At 35.4% G+C, this 13,207-nt stretch overlaps 1 protein-coding gene across 9 annotated transcripts in view; it reads right to left on the reverse strand.

Moving 5' to 3' along the window:
* NAV3 (neuron navigator 3) overlaps window positions 1-13,207 on the reverse strand; it is a 271,226-nt gene that overhangs the window by 76,720 nt on the left and 181,299 nt on the right. The window lies entirely within an intron of this gene.

Genomic DNA, 13,207 nt, shown 5'->3' on the forward strand with positions numbered 1-13,207 from the left:
TATTACTGCAATAAAATAATAAATATCCAACTTTAAAAAAAAGAAAAAGATATTTTTTTTCCTGGACTGTACAGTCTTTTTTTTTTTTTTTCCTTTTTTGTTTTCATGGGGCAGATAAACAGCATCCATTTTTAATTACATTTCAAACAGCTTATGGAAAATAGTAATATAGGGCCGAAGCAAGATGTAAGGAAATAATTCTAACAAGAACTGTTGACAATATCATAACAAATGAAGGGAGAAAAGCTTTTGATGGTTTTATCTTTCCACTGCTGTTTGTTGTGCTTTTAATACACTGTTTGGATCCAAGATATATTTAAATTTTTAAAATGCAGATTCAGACAAGTTAATTAACATCAGTTGAATGGACATAAATAAACAATTTACAGTGTCTTTGTGGTTCTTCAGAAAATATAAAAGCAACTTTATTCCTTGCTACCTAGTCAAGAAGTAAAAATGTCATTCTTCACTTTGTATATGGTCACTTTGCATCCCCCCCAAAAATTAAGACAAATGAAATCCCACAAGCATAAAGAAATATCTCATGGGATCCATATTAGTATGTGAAGGAAAATCATATTGAAACCTTAAACACCCTGAGACACGCCCAATTTGCCATTCACCTTTGTAAACTGCCAGTCACAGGTTCAGCTGGGTAGGAAAGAAACTACTGAGAAAAAAATCAAATATCTTTACTGAACCTCGTCTTTAAAGTACATGAGCAAACCAAACAGATCCTACTGATAATTGTTCAGAGGATTTACTCTTCCCAGTAATTATTTGGCTGATGTTAAAGTCCTGATTTACCAGTAACCTCCTCTCTGTGCATAGTCTATCATGTTTATCTCTTAGAACTATCTGTTAGAAGTATCTGCTAGAACTATCTATCCTGGTTTTGCTTATGTGCAGAATGGAGGGATTTATTTTTCTTGTTAATAATTGACTAAATTCAATCTGAAGAAAAAACACACGTAACTATGTTAGCAGAATGACGAGACATAAATATCTGTTTATTTTTGTCATGATATTCATCCCATAAAACTCCATGAAATATCAACACTTAAAAACAGCAGTTTTATGCAGATTTGCTGTTGGGGCAAATCAAGGTTGTGAATTATTTCTGGATTGGGACAGGCATTTTTTACCCCACATAGTTCTTTGCAGAGGATGACAAGCATTACATTTTGTTTGTAATTTCTTTCTTTTAAGTAACATCTTAGTGCTGGACATCTCCCTTTGTCACCTCTGTGCAGCACTCCCTGGTAGTCTGCTTTCCTACTGGCATGAGGAAAGCACAGTTGGAAATGCAGCACTTCTGAAAGCATGGGGTGAATTTTACCTGGAAAGTTGGAAGCAATGGGCACCTTCCTACATTCAATGTGATTTCCCCCTACAGTGACATTTTGAAAGGGTGTTGGCTTGTTGAGTTAAGCAACAAATTGTAACTGTGGGAAAAGCTTCTAGGTTGACGCCTAAAGGGGCTTTTGATCCACACAAATGTTTTCAGATAAGAGGGTAAGCCTATTATCTGAAGCCTAATGGGCTTACATGCTTATAGCCAGAATTATGACAACAATCTGCCTAACAAACAACAAGGAAAGCCAAACACAAATCTGTTTCTTTTCCTGTTTTTGTTTGTCAAGCCCGTCTCATACTTGTTGCTCTTTTCCTGGGTTTTGCTGAGTAAAGACCCAGATTACTGTATGAAGGAGAAATGGACTTTCTCTTCTTTCTGCATAACCTGATTTTTAGCATTTTAGCAACAAAGACTTAAATGTTCATGTTCTGTGCACATCTGGTCTTCAGGCCCTTGCTCATCACTGCTGGCTGGTCATAACTGCCGGCTGATTTTAATTAAACTTTGCAGAAAACATAACAGCTCAAAATCACTGTAGTTTGTAATTCACATGAAAACAGGCAGCCATATGAAGACAGAGAGTAAAAGGCTCTCTAAGAGGAAATGTGCAGTGTGAATTAATTATACCAGATGTGCATGATTCTTCACACAAGGAAAACCAGACTGCTTAAAATTTGCTGTTCCCAGAAAAAAAAAATAAATCTATATATAATTAATACATATAATAATTAAAATTATAATAAATAATTATATATAATTTTTATTTATATAAATATATATTTATATATTAATATATTATTTATATAATATATATAATATATAAGATATATATTTATATTTATATATAATTTATATATATATATACAAACACATATATATATATACATATATATACATATATATATATATATATATATATATATAGACATATCAATCCTGTGTAGGCATTTCCTTTTTGTTAATTCTCTTTTTAATAAACTGTTTCATGGAACATTTTTACTCATTTTTGAGATTTGGAGTGTTTTTTTTCTCATGATTTTTATTTCTTTCTAGCCTCTTTTTCCTCCATGAAGGTCAGGCTGCTGTGTTCAGAAAACATAGATTCCAGAAGTAAGATTCTTGTTTGCAGATATTCAGTCATCTCAGCATTTATTTGATATTGTTTCCATTCCCCAATTGTTTAAGATTTTCTCTCTCTGCAGTAAAGAGCTCTTAGGGCATACAGGTTATTGAAATTGGTTAGCTTTAGATAAATTTTATTTGAAGAGTTTAATGTTATCTTTAATTCTGTCATATGCCAGACTTTTGCATCGATTTTAAATATTATTTAGTTGTGCCTCGTGTTATATTGTCACCTTTCACATGACCGTTAACAGCAGCCATTGATCCATAATATCTTTTCTGCTCTGAGATTACAGTTGGGATCAATTATATCTCTGAAAATTTCCAAGCATACATATTTTTTTTACATATGTGAGTGATACCCAATATTTGTTGGTCTTTTAACCTCTTAAAAAGTTCCTGTGTCATGTGCTTATCATCTTGCCAATGAGATTAGAGGGAGCTCATTTATGGAACAGTTACCTCAGGATTCAACCTAATCTCTATCCAATTTTTAGGAGTCTGGAGAAGAGAGAAAGTTAACTGCATACCAGGCTTCTGGAATTTGACAGGGCAAAATATCACTGGTGTATTTAGATATTTAGAAATTTCTAATCAAAACATATTTGATAAAGTACTGCTATGCTAATAGAAATAGAAACATTTCACAATATTTTAAAAAGCCAGATTAGCTCAATTTTGATTCAGAAACTCATTTTGAAATTTCACTCTGTACTTACATTATATTAGTCAGAAATTGTACATCTTTTTCACTGAGAAAACAGGTATAGTAGGAGACTGCAAAAATTCTTATCATATCTTAGATTTCAGACATTTCAATTTATCTTACTGATGTTCCAAATCATTATGGAAAACTTCACTGAACACTGAACAAAACCACCCTTTTCTAAATTCATCTTCAGTGAAATATTTTACCATATACTAGTCTTAGGAAAAAAAAGTATAGATATGAAAATAATGTAGAACATAAGAACAAATGCTTGAAATAAAACTTTAAAAAGATTTTTTTTTTTCTTAAATCAAACATATTTCGATGTATCTTTCAACAATTTAAAAGCAAACCAAACAAACAAACAAAACAAAAGACACTCAATTTAATGTAAAACAAGAGCCAAAATACCAAAAGTTCCCTTAACAGGAAAGGGCAGTTTTTGATGAAATCTATATAGAAGGGCAACCAACAGTAATTGTTTGTGGTATTTCATGAATCCTAAACTTTTCTGCATTCTTTCTAGTTACAGTGTCATGTAGTACAGTGGCAGATGTTTCCTGAAGGCATTTCTGTATTCTGTACTGTAAAAAATTTCCATTTAAAAAATAAGAACCCAAACACTTCGGAAGGTTAAAGTCCTGCTTCTGGATAACAGAATATTTCTCTTGGTTGTTTTCAACCTGAAGTTCAAAGAAACAGCCCATTAAAAGCCATCACTCCCTCCTCCTTCTTTCAGCCGAAAAGGTGATGCACTAATGCATCTCACTATGAGTTCCGTCTTTCACATGGACAAAGTACCAAAATTACTGTTATTGCCAGATAGACTGAAAGAGAAAAATGGTACTCATGATTTCACAGTACTCTTGACACAGCTCATCAGCATGGTTTGGATTGCTGGTTTTAAAAAGGGGACCCCTCTCAGTCTCTGCCTTCTAAGAATCTTCAACAGGAGAAAAATAATTAATGATACTCCTGTAGGTATGTCATAATACATTATTATTATTAAATTACTGCTTGAGAATATTTACTTCCCTAATGTGTCAGGATCTACCAAGTGTTTAATTAATTTGATTGTAGACATTTCTCAGGGATACTGGAGTGACTAGGATGTGCACTGTGATCAGCACCAAGGGGCAAAAAGTGGATTTGGTGATGGAAGAAAATGAGAAGTGGTGATAAAAGCCTTCTGCCTGGCCCTCCACAGCTCACCATAGCTGTATATGTGGTGGCATGGGCAGCTGTGTAAATGGTAGCAGCAGATGCAGACAGTGAATGGAAGAGACTTTGGCACTTGACGTACCTTGTCAACCCACTAGACCATATGTGCCACGCCTACCTCATCTTGCCCAGGACAGAGTTACCTGCAGGGTAACTGCTGGCTGGTCTCCTCCAGCCAGCTCACTTCGCTGTGTAGGACAGATCACATTAGAGCCAGGTTAAAACTCTCTCCAAACTGATAACAACATTGTGGTTGAAATTACAGGGGTTGCAATCAAGACACATCAGTGCAACTTATCCTTGTGATTGTGTGAACCCGTAAATAACTTTAGTAATAAAAAAAGGAAGATTCCTGTGCATTGTTACCACCCTAAAAAAAGCCCAAATAAGTCCAGGAAAGCTATGAAAGTGGAGAAGTGAGTCTAAAATTATCAGGAAAAAAACAAAAAAAAAGCCAACAAACCAATGCACACAGAGTTTTCAGTGCAGTTTTTCCATCTGAAAAAGAGAAAAAAAAATAATGGATGGGCATAAAGCCTGCAGTTCTGCTGGAAACAGAATAAAAAGGACTAGCATCCTCTTTACCTCCTGCTAAGAGAACTGAGAATGAAAATACTTTGTGATGCTGCAGAAATAATTAGAATGCAAGAAAGACATCAAAAAGACCAGACAGCAGAAGATTGTGGAAATATGATGTATTGCAGTGAAGAGGGATGCCAACACTCACATCCTGCACAAAAACAGGATGGATGTTACCTGCAAAGGTCAGAGCTCTTTACATTAGCAAGGAGCAGAGAAATTTGGAGAATCAAATTGCCATGCTGTCTCTACCCTAGGCACAGACAGAAGAGACAAAGGGCACTACAGACAGTGGCATATGGCCCGAAGCAATGAGTGTCTCCCATGTAACTCTAGCAGAGAAAGAGCAGTGTCTTCACACAAGTACTTTGTATGCTTATTTTTCACCTGTATTTGACCTGTTCTCTCCTATTGAACCCAGATTTCAGACAATCTGTGCTCTCTGTCAGACCAGATGAAATTTTCAGAGGCAGGGGATATTAAAGGGCAGAGGCTACTGCAATAGAGAGAAAAGTTTATAGAAGGCTGGAAACTTATTTCTTAAAATCCCCAGCATATACAGTATGTACTGCTACTGATCACAGCTCTTCTAGAGATAATCATTGTGTATATTAGCAACTGTTTTTTTCCCTTATAAGAAGTATTAAATTTCAAGTGTAGGCTCTAAAATTTTAACACCCAGGAAAGGTACAGGTTGACTGGGATAAACACATCACAAAATGGCACAAAATGGTTTTGAAGGAATACAGTAAGGGATAAAGAGACACCTAACCTTATATTTGGTAACAGTCACAACCATTGTGCTAATGTATTTTCTTAAAAATATGAGAGATAGGAATAATTATGAGAGGAGTTATTTTTATTCAAGTATTTAATTGTTAACAAATAAACCAAGACTACCATTTTCCCTCGTCCAGAAGAGACCCTTGCCAAAAACACTGCTCCCTTTTCTTGACTACATTCAGTCACTGCAAAGTTCAGTCAGGTTCAGTCACTGCAAAGGCACAGCAGTATCATGGAGGCAGTTCTTCAATCTTGATGTTTTGTGACTCTTTCCAAAGAAGCAGAAAAACAGAACAGAGTCAGACCTCTGACCTTCCTCCACTTTTTGCTAGCTCACCAGCTTAATAAAGACACTTGCTCTCTCATCCTTCCTTCAAAGCTCTGCTTTTCAGTTGGCACCTCTTAATGTTTCCATTGCATCTAGCAGAGCAGTTTGAATGATTTGCTGTGAACATCAGGTAGTACTCAAGTAACCCCATTCTAATTTTCTGATCATGAGAAATTTGGACACAGGTGACTGTTACAAACCTGGTCATAAAAATGAGTTAAGGATTTATTTTCTATAACTATGTAAAAACTGGAGACTGGAGAGAATGTATACATACTTCTCCAAAGCAAAGTAGCTACAGAATACTCTAAATTCACCAGTTAGGCATGGTATGTGTCTTTTCCCTCGCTTGGTACTGGTGATTTTCCCCTGCTGATGGGCTTGATTCATGCACTGGAGTAAGTATATGCTTGCTTTTGGCCTCAGGTTCTTTCTTCAGAAACATAGGTGTTGAGCCAAAACTTCACCATAATTAGTGCTTGTGAAGAATAAGACAAGATGGTCCTAAACCAAAGCCTAAATCCAAAGCCAGTTGCAGGAGCCTTCAAATAGACTTTTACAAGGTGAAGATGTCAGCAGCTGCTTCCACATACAGAAAAGAGAAAGTCGACTGCTACAGGTATGTGCAAAAAACATCATGGTATTCCTGCTTCTTATGACAAAAAGGCAGACTCCAACACCCTATTGCTTTTTAAATTCACTTATTCAAGCTTTTTCTTTGAAGAAATGTAAAGTTGCTTTGTCCCTCCTTGTATTAAGATATGGCTTGCAGTTGGCCATGGTTTGCCTGTAACACAGCAATGTCTTGGAGCCTCCTGAGACCAAGATGCTGCTTGGCCTCTGCTCTTTTGCTGCAACATTGCTATTAAAAGCATTTGGCATTGTTGAACATGACAGGCTTCTGGTTCAGGCCTCTGGTCATACTCAAATCTGTCAAATGTGATGGCTTACACTTGGGAATTTTGGAGTGTGCAACCATGTAAAATAAACAAGCTATTAAAGGTTCTTCCCTAGATTGTGCAGCATGAGTCCATCTTGTTGCGTCTTTCTTTCCTTCCACTACCAAAATAATCTGCTAGTAGAAGTCAAGACAGACATTTGCTTGTAAATAAATAAATAAATAACAATCTGACATCTAGAGATACTTGATTCTCTATTTTGCATTCTTTTATCTTACCAAGTACTTCAATTTAGTTTTTCCTAACGCATCTTTTTGGCTGACTTTTTGTTTATTTGTTTGTGTGATAGACAAATTTCTACCAGAGTTTGTCTGAAGGAAATCTTCACTATTTTATTTATAGTACTGTTGCTGAAACTCATTTCTTTTAAAATCCTTTGCTTGGGAGGACTTGCAAAAGCACAAATCTCTTTGGGAAGAAATGAAACAAATTGAGATATAAACTGGCTTGACAAAATAAGTATGAAATTAAAAAGCAACAACAGACAGAAAAGAAACATAGTTCATAAAGTTGTGCACAATTAAATGCCAGAGCCTACCTAGTGTTTTTAAAGGAATTAGGGATTTGTAACAATACAGGGAATATTTTTATATTAGAATAAGCATAGGAAACATCATATTCTGAGGTATAAATTACCCTAGACCTCCTAGACCTAATCCTAGGATTAGGATTGTCCTAGGACTTTCCCTTGGAGAAAGGAGATTTCCATTATTATTAAACCATAACTTATAGTGTTTTCAGCATTTACTTCTGAGTGATTCAAAAAAACAAATTAGATGATGTTATGTGGCATTGCTTTTCTTTATGATGTGTAGAATTTGGGTAGAGACCAAAGTTCTCAAGCATAGGTGCTTAAAAATGTGACATCTAGGCAGTTAAGGACATGATTAAATGATCTGATTTTCCCAAGATACTGCACACCCTTCCATCTGTTGAGAGACAGCCTGCCTAAAATTATAGCAAATAATGCAGCTGAGCAGGGAAAGCAGGAAGGACTTCTATTGCTTTTACTTCTATCTAGTACTCCCACACAACAGACAGATGAATTTACCCCTTTACATTAGCTGAATGCATTTTTTTTTTCTTTTTATTTCTGAAGTTTGGAGGAGGAGGAGTTGCTTTACTCCAGAGTACTGTCTCTCTCTTTTACACACTGCTGCTTTTCATTTCTCTGAAATCAATGAACTTTACAAATACTGGGGAAAAAAATATAATAATGGGAAACTGGTAAAATGTTCTGCTTAATGCTGCTTGAAAAGATTCTTCCATCTCAAAGTTAATAATTTCTAAGTCAGGTTATGCATGCACAGTACATCAAACTTGACAGCTTTACCCATAGAAAGGTTGTGCTTGATGATTTTAGGTGAGCTAGATCTGATGAATATTCATATCCCAAACCTAAAATCGTTGCCTCCCAGCTCTTCAAACAAGTCATTTGGTTTTCTTTATCTTTTGTAATAACTATTAAGTGCTCCTTGCAAAAAAATTGGTTGACAAACAACAGGTATAAACACTGGATTACCTTTTCGAAACTGGATCTTCCCACCTGAAATAAGCAGTATTGTTCTGTAGTGAAATATATGTGGATCCACCAAAATGCTTAAATAGACCAGTTCCTAAACTGAGCATATAGTTAAATTGATTCAGAAGCTGTGTATAAGTCCTGAGGACTCCTGTTACAATCTGCAAACTACATATGTGTCATATGTATTTGCAATGCCATTAAAATCAATGATGTTTCAGATACATGTCTTAAACAGGTGTGGGGGCACTCTTTACCCTAAAGTTTAGGTTTGGGACTGGGAGAAACATCTGTAACAAACGCCAGTTACTCTCCAACCTGTTAAGAAAGTTTCTATTTCACATTACAAAGTACTGCAGTAATACAGCAGTATACAGAACTAGTGAAAAATCCAAATTCTGGACTTCCTCAATGATAGAAAAGATAACATAGCATGAAGTTGGTGTAAGAAAAATATAACCCGGACAGAAGAACCTAGCACAGTATTAAATAAAGTTACTCATAATAAGTGGATCCAGACTACCAGTTTACCAAATTCCGCTAGCACCCTTAATGCAGCTGTGGATGAGGCTTGGTAGACTTGGTATTGTAAAATGTAAATAAGAAGCTGTCAATCACTTCTTACTTCTTACAATTTAGTTGCCATTTTGTAAACAGTTACTTTCTCATGCACTGCCATTTACATAAAATATCGTATATATAGGGTTCAATATACAGCCTAGTGATTTTTCAGCATGTAGCACTGTGAAAGATAAATCTTTGAAATGGCGTGACATTTCAGTATGAACTGCTGAGCCATCATTTTGCAGGCAAGCAATATTTCATAGCCAGTATTACCTACTGCAAGTAAGCGAAATTGTCTCAAGACCACTATATGCTACATTTTTCTATGAATCTTTAGAGAACTTGCACCCCAGCACGCAATAATTCACAACTGAAAGCAATTACTCCCATTTAAACAAGATGCAAAATTTACTTGGATTGAACAGGATTTCTCAGTGAGATACAGATACGTGCAGAATACTGCATGCAAATTTAAAAACAGAATAAAGACCTAAAGGAGCTTTCCATAGCGTAAAAACCTCTGTCAGTAGATAAAGGTCTTCCAGTTTCACCTTCTAAACCAGCAGTGCCATGTTTGCTCAAGATTTTCCTTTTGGAAACATTACCAACAAATAACACAGGGAGCAGGCAGGAGAGGAGCTGACAGCCCTGCAGAGGTGACAGCTGCCTGGCAATCGTGATTAGAAGCCCAGCGCAGTGTTGGTAGGCAAAGATAAGCAGGACACAATAAGAAAATCCTACTTATACCTGCCAATGACTAGCTTGCTCAAGTCCAAGCCTCTCTTTGTAGGTTTCACCTCTCCCAGTGACAAACCTCCCCTGTGTACTGCTGCAGTGACCTTTTCCTACAGGGCTCAGCAGCACTAATCCACCCTGTCAGCCATCTCAGCAACCACTGTACAAAAACCTTTGGTCTCGTAGTAAGCAGAATTAGTAGCTGCTGCAAGAACCAAATCATTAAGGCCAAATGAGTTCATTGACATTGTTGTCACTACAATGAATAACCTAATCTCAATTGCTGTAAAAAATATTGATTAAGAGGAAAGATTTTAAAGAAGTGGTGGCAGTTATTTTCAAGAATATGCCTGCAGAAAAATGGAATCTGAAAACAGCACCCTGAAAATTTATCTTGTTTTAATTTAGGTTGAATTATTTTACTGAACTTGAATTTCATTATTTTCAAGTCAGTTTACTGTGAATTGCTCTCATATAATTTGATGTTCAGATATTTGATGGATGAACACATTCTTAAACATTTTCTGCTAATACAGTGAACATTTTTCATTAATAACATTTCCATTAACTTAATGACATATTAATAGTAATATGGATATTAAAAACATTATCAATGAGAACAATCCCTTCAGAATACTGCAGTTCTGCCATTTCCTCTTCTTTTACGTGCCAAAAAGAATGTTGAAATAGGTGAATTTCATTTCAGTTGAATATATATATATATATATATATATATATATAGCATGAGGATTACTAAGGAATAACTTCTGAATTCCCCATGAATCCTATTCTCATGGCATAGTTCTGCATTTAACTTCTCTAATCACCTGATACTGCCTTCCTACCTTCCAGAATTAACTGAGCACTATTTGAAAGTTTTCTCCTTGCTTTTCATTTTAAAATGCTTGGATGCTTTATACTTCACATTATAAAGGTATCAAAGAACATTTCTACCTGTCACTGTTACTAAGTACTAACTGTATATTGATAGCCTAACTGCTGCCTTACAGAAGATTAGTGGAATGCTTTATCAAAATGGACACAAACATTGCTATAAGAGAAGCATCTTTTATAATTCAGTTTTAGAAAGATTATGAAATCTATCACTTTTCTTTTTCTATGGTAATTTTTTTATTATTGGTTTCATCGAATTCAGACTACCTACTTGTTTCCTTTGACTCCCAGTTCAAGAATTATTTTTCTTTTTAGTTTTTTAGTTTCTTGATAGCTATCTCACTTGTATTTCTTTACTTTTCCTCCGTTCTACTATCTACTGTTTTTATTATTTATTTATTTATTTTTATATTACTGCATTTGAGAAAATCTCTATAAAAACCCTACCCAGTAAGAAAAGGCAATTTCCAAGCAATCTGCTATGGAAGACCATAAAATTGTCACTCGGGGAAATAAAATATTCAAGGTAAGAACAGACAGCCAGAAATCACTATCCAGCAACAGTTCAGAATTACACTAGATGTACAGATGGACAACAAAGGTGCTTTCCAATCCAAATCTTTAATTTCACAGCCCCACCTTCTCTGTACAAAACACCTCAATTAACTTTTTCACATTGTTTTATTCATTCATATTTTAAGTAGGATATTTCAAGGAGGAATTCTGTTGGGAAAAGAACAGTATTCTGAAAGAAGAGTGTGACTGAATCATCGAGGAATAGCATTTGGTGATGGTTTTGAATTTGAACAATGGATGTAAAGTTAATTTTGTGAAGGTTGCTTTGGGTGATTACCATAACATTGATTATTGGTATCTCTGAGAAATAATAAAATACTTTGAACATACTGTGCAGTGGAGCAAGATGCAAATAAGTCTTTGCCTCAGGAAGTTTACAATTTCCATGGCATTTAGGACAGGACAGGATGAGAAAACAATCAGGGTGATCATAGAAGAGTCTGTAGTAACCAGATGCAGAACAGAGCAAAGCAGCAGATGAAAAGCCAGCCAGAAGCTAATCAATATCATGAGAAACAGATGCAAAGGGCAGATTTATCACAGTTAATAGGAAGAATACATTTTCCCAGTGCAGAAATAAAGCACAGCAAATATATGGGTGCTTCTGAGGCAAAAGTTGATATAAGGTTTTGGAAAACTTAACACTGAGAGACTAAAAGAGTGGGTAACTAGTCTAGAAACCAGAAGATATAATCATCTGATGATAAAAAATAATCAAACCAACAAAAATAATCTGTTCCCTCTATTTTCCTAACTCCAGAATAAGGAACATCTCATAGTAATGGGATGCTTGGAGTATCAATAAACGTAAGTGAAGACAAAAATAATAAAACTAAATAATTAAATAGTGGATAATTCCTAAAAACGTTGATGACATGGAGTATAGTAATAGAATATTTCCTTCTTTTGTCACTGTAAAAAAAGGAAAAGAAACTGTGCAGATTTTTTCCATTTCTACTTCTGATGTATACAGTAAGATAATGTCAAATAGTTATGACATACAGCACCACACTGTCAAGCAAAAATTAGTAAATAAATAGGAGTTCTGAACTACACTGTCGGGGTAAATTTTTAATTATCTATTTCAACAGACTGTAGTAATCTAAACAGCTTCTGGAGCCTGATGAATATTCACAAAATGTTTTCATAATTTTACCCTATGTGGACTCACTATGAAAATGTTTTCACTGTGTTTTTGTGCCCTTGGCTCATAGTGTCATCCTTTATCTGTTAGCTTCCTAAGACCCTTCTTATGCTCTATCTTCTAAGAGCTAAAAACTTAGCATGTGCCAACCATTTAAGGTCACATCCTCTTAGCTTTTAACTCCCACGATATTACTAGGTGACATTCAAAGTCAAACAGCTTTGAACATGGAACCTGCACAGATGGTGACAGCACAAAGAGGTAGCGCAGCTTTTGAAGCACCATGGTTTCCACCACTAACAACATGCCTGTATACTCTACAGAGGCACTAACATACGTGTCTGTATGTGTGTTCACACTCCCACCACTTGGACAGACTCATGCAGGCAGGATATACACAGGCAGATATCTGTGATCTTCTTGGAAAAATATGTTCTACCTATCCTGGCACCTCCCAGCAGTCCCACTGGCATATAAGAGCATTCCAACAGGTGACTTACCAAGATAGGCTTTCTGCAGAACAGAAAAATAATATTTAAGTTAATTCAAACCTTGTATGGTTTAGGGATGGGACACGGTAAAAAACAAAACAAAACAAAACAAAACAAGATTTCATCTACTGCAAATTTGCCTACTACAAAAAGATATCAATTTCTTTGTCCCTCCTTGGAAAAAATATTTTTTTCCAAAAATCAGTCCCTGCAAATTTTCTGT

The sequence above is a fragment of the Anas acuta genome, chromosome 1, assembly GCF_963932015.1.
Source record: "Anas acuta chromosome 1, bAnaAcu1.1, whole genome shotgun sequence".
In the NCBI taxonomy this organism is placed as follows: Eukaryota; Metazoa; Chordata; class Aves; order Anseriformes; family Anatidae; genus Anas; species Anas acuta.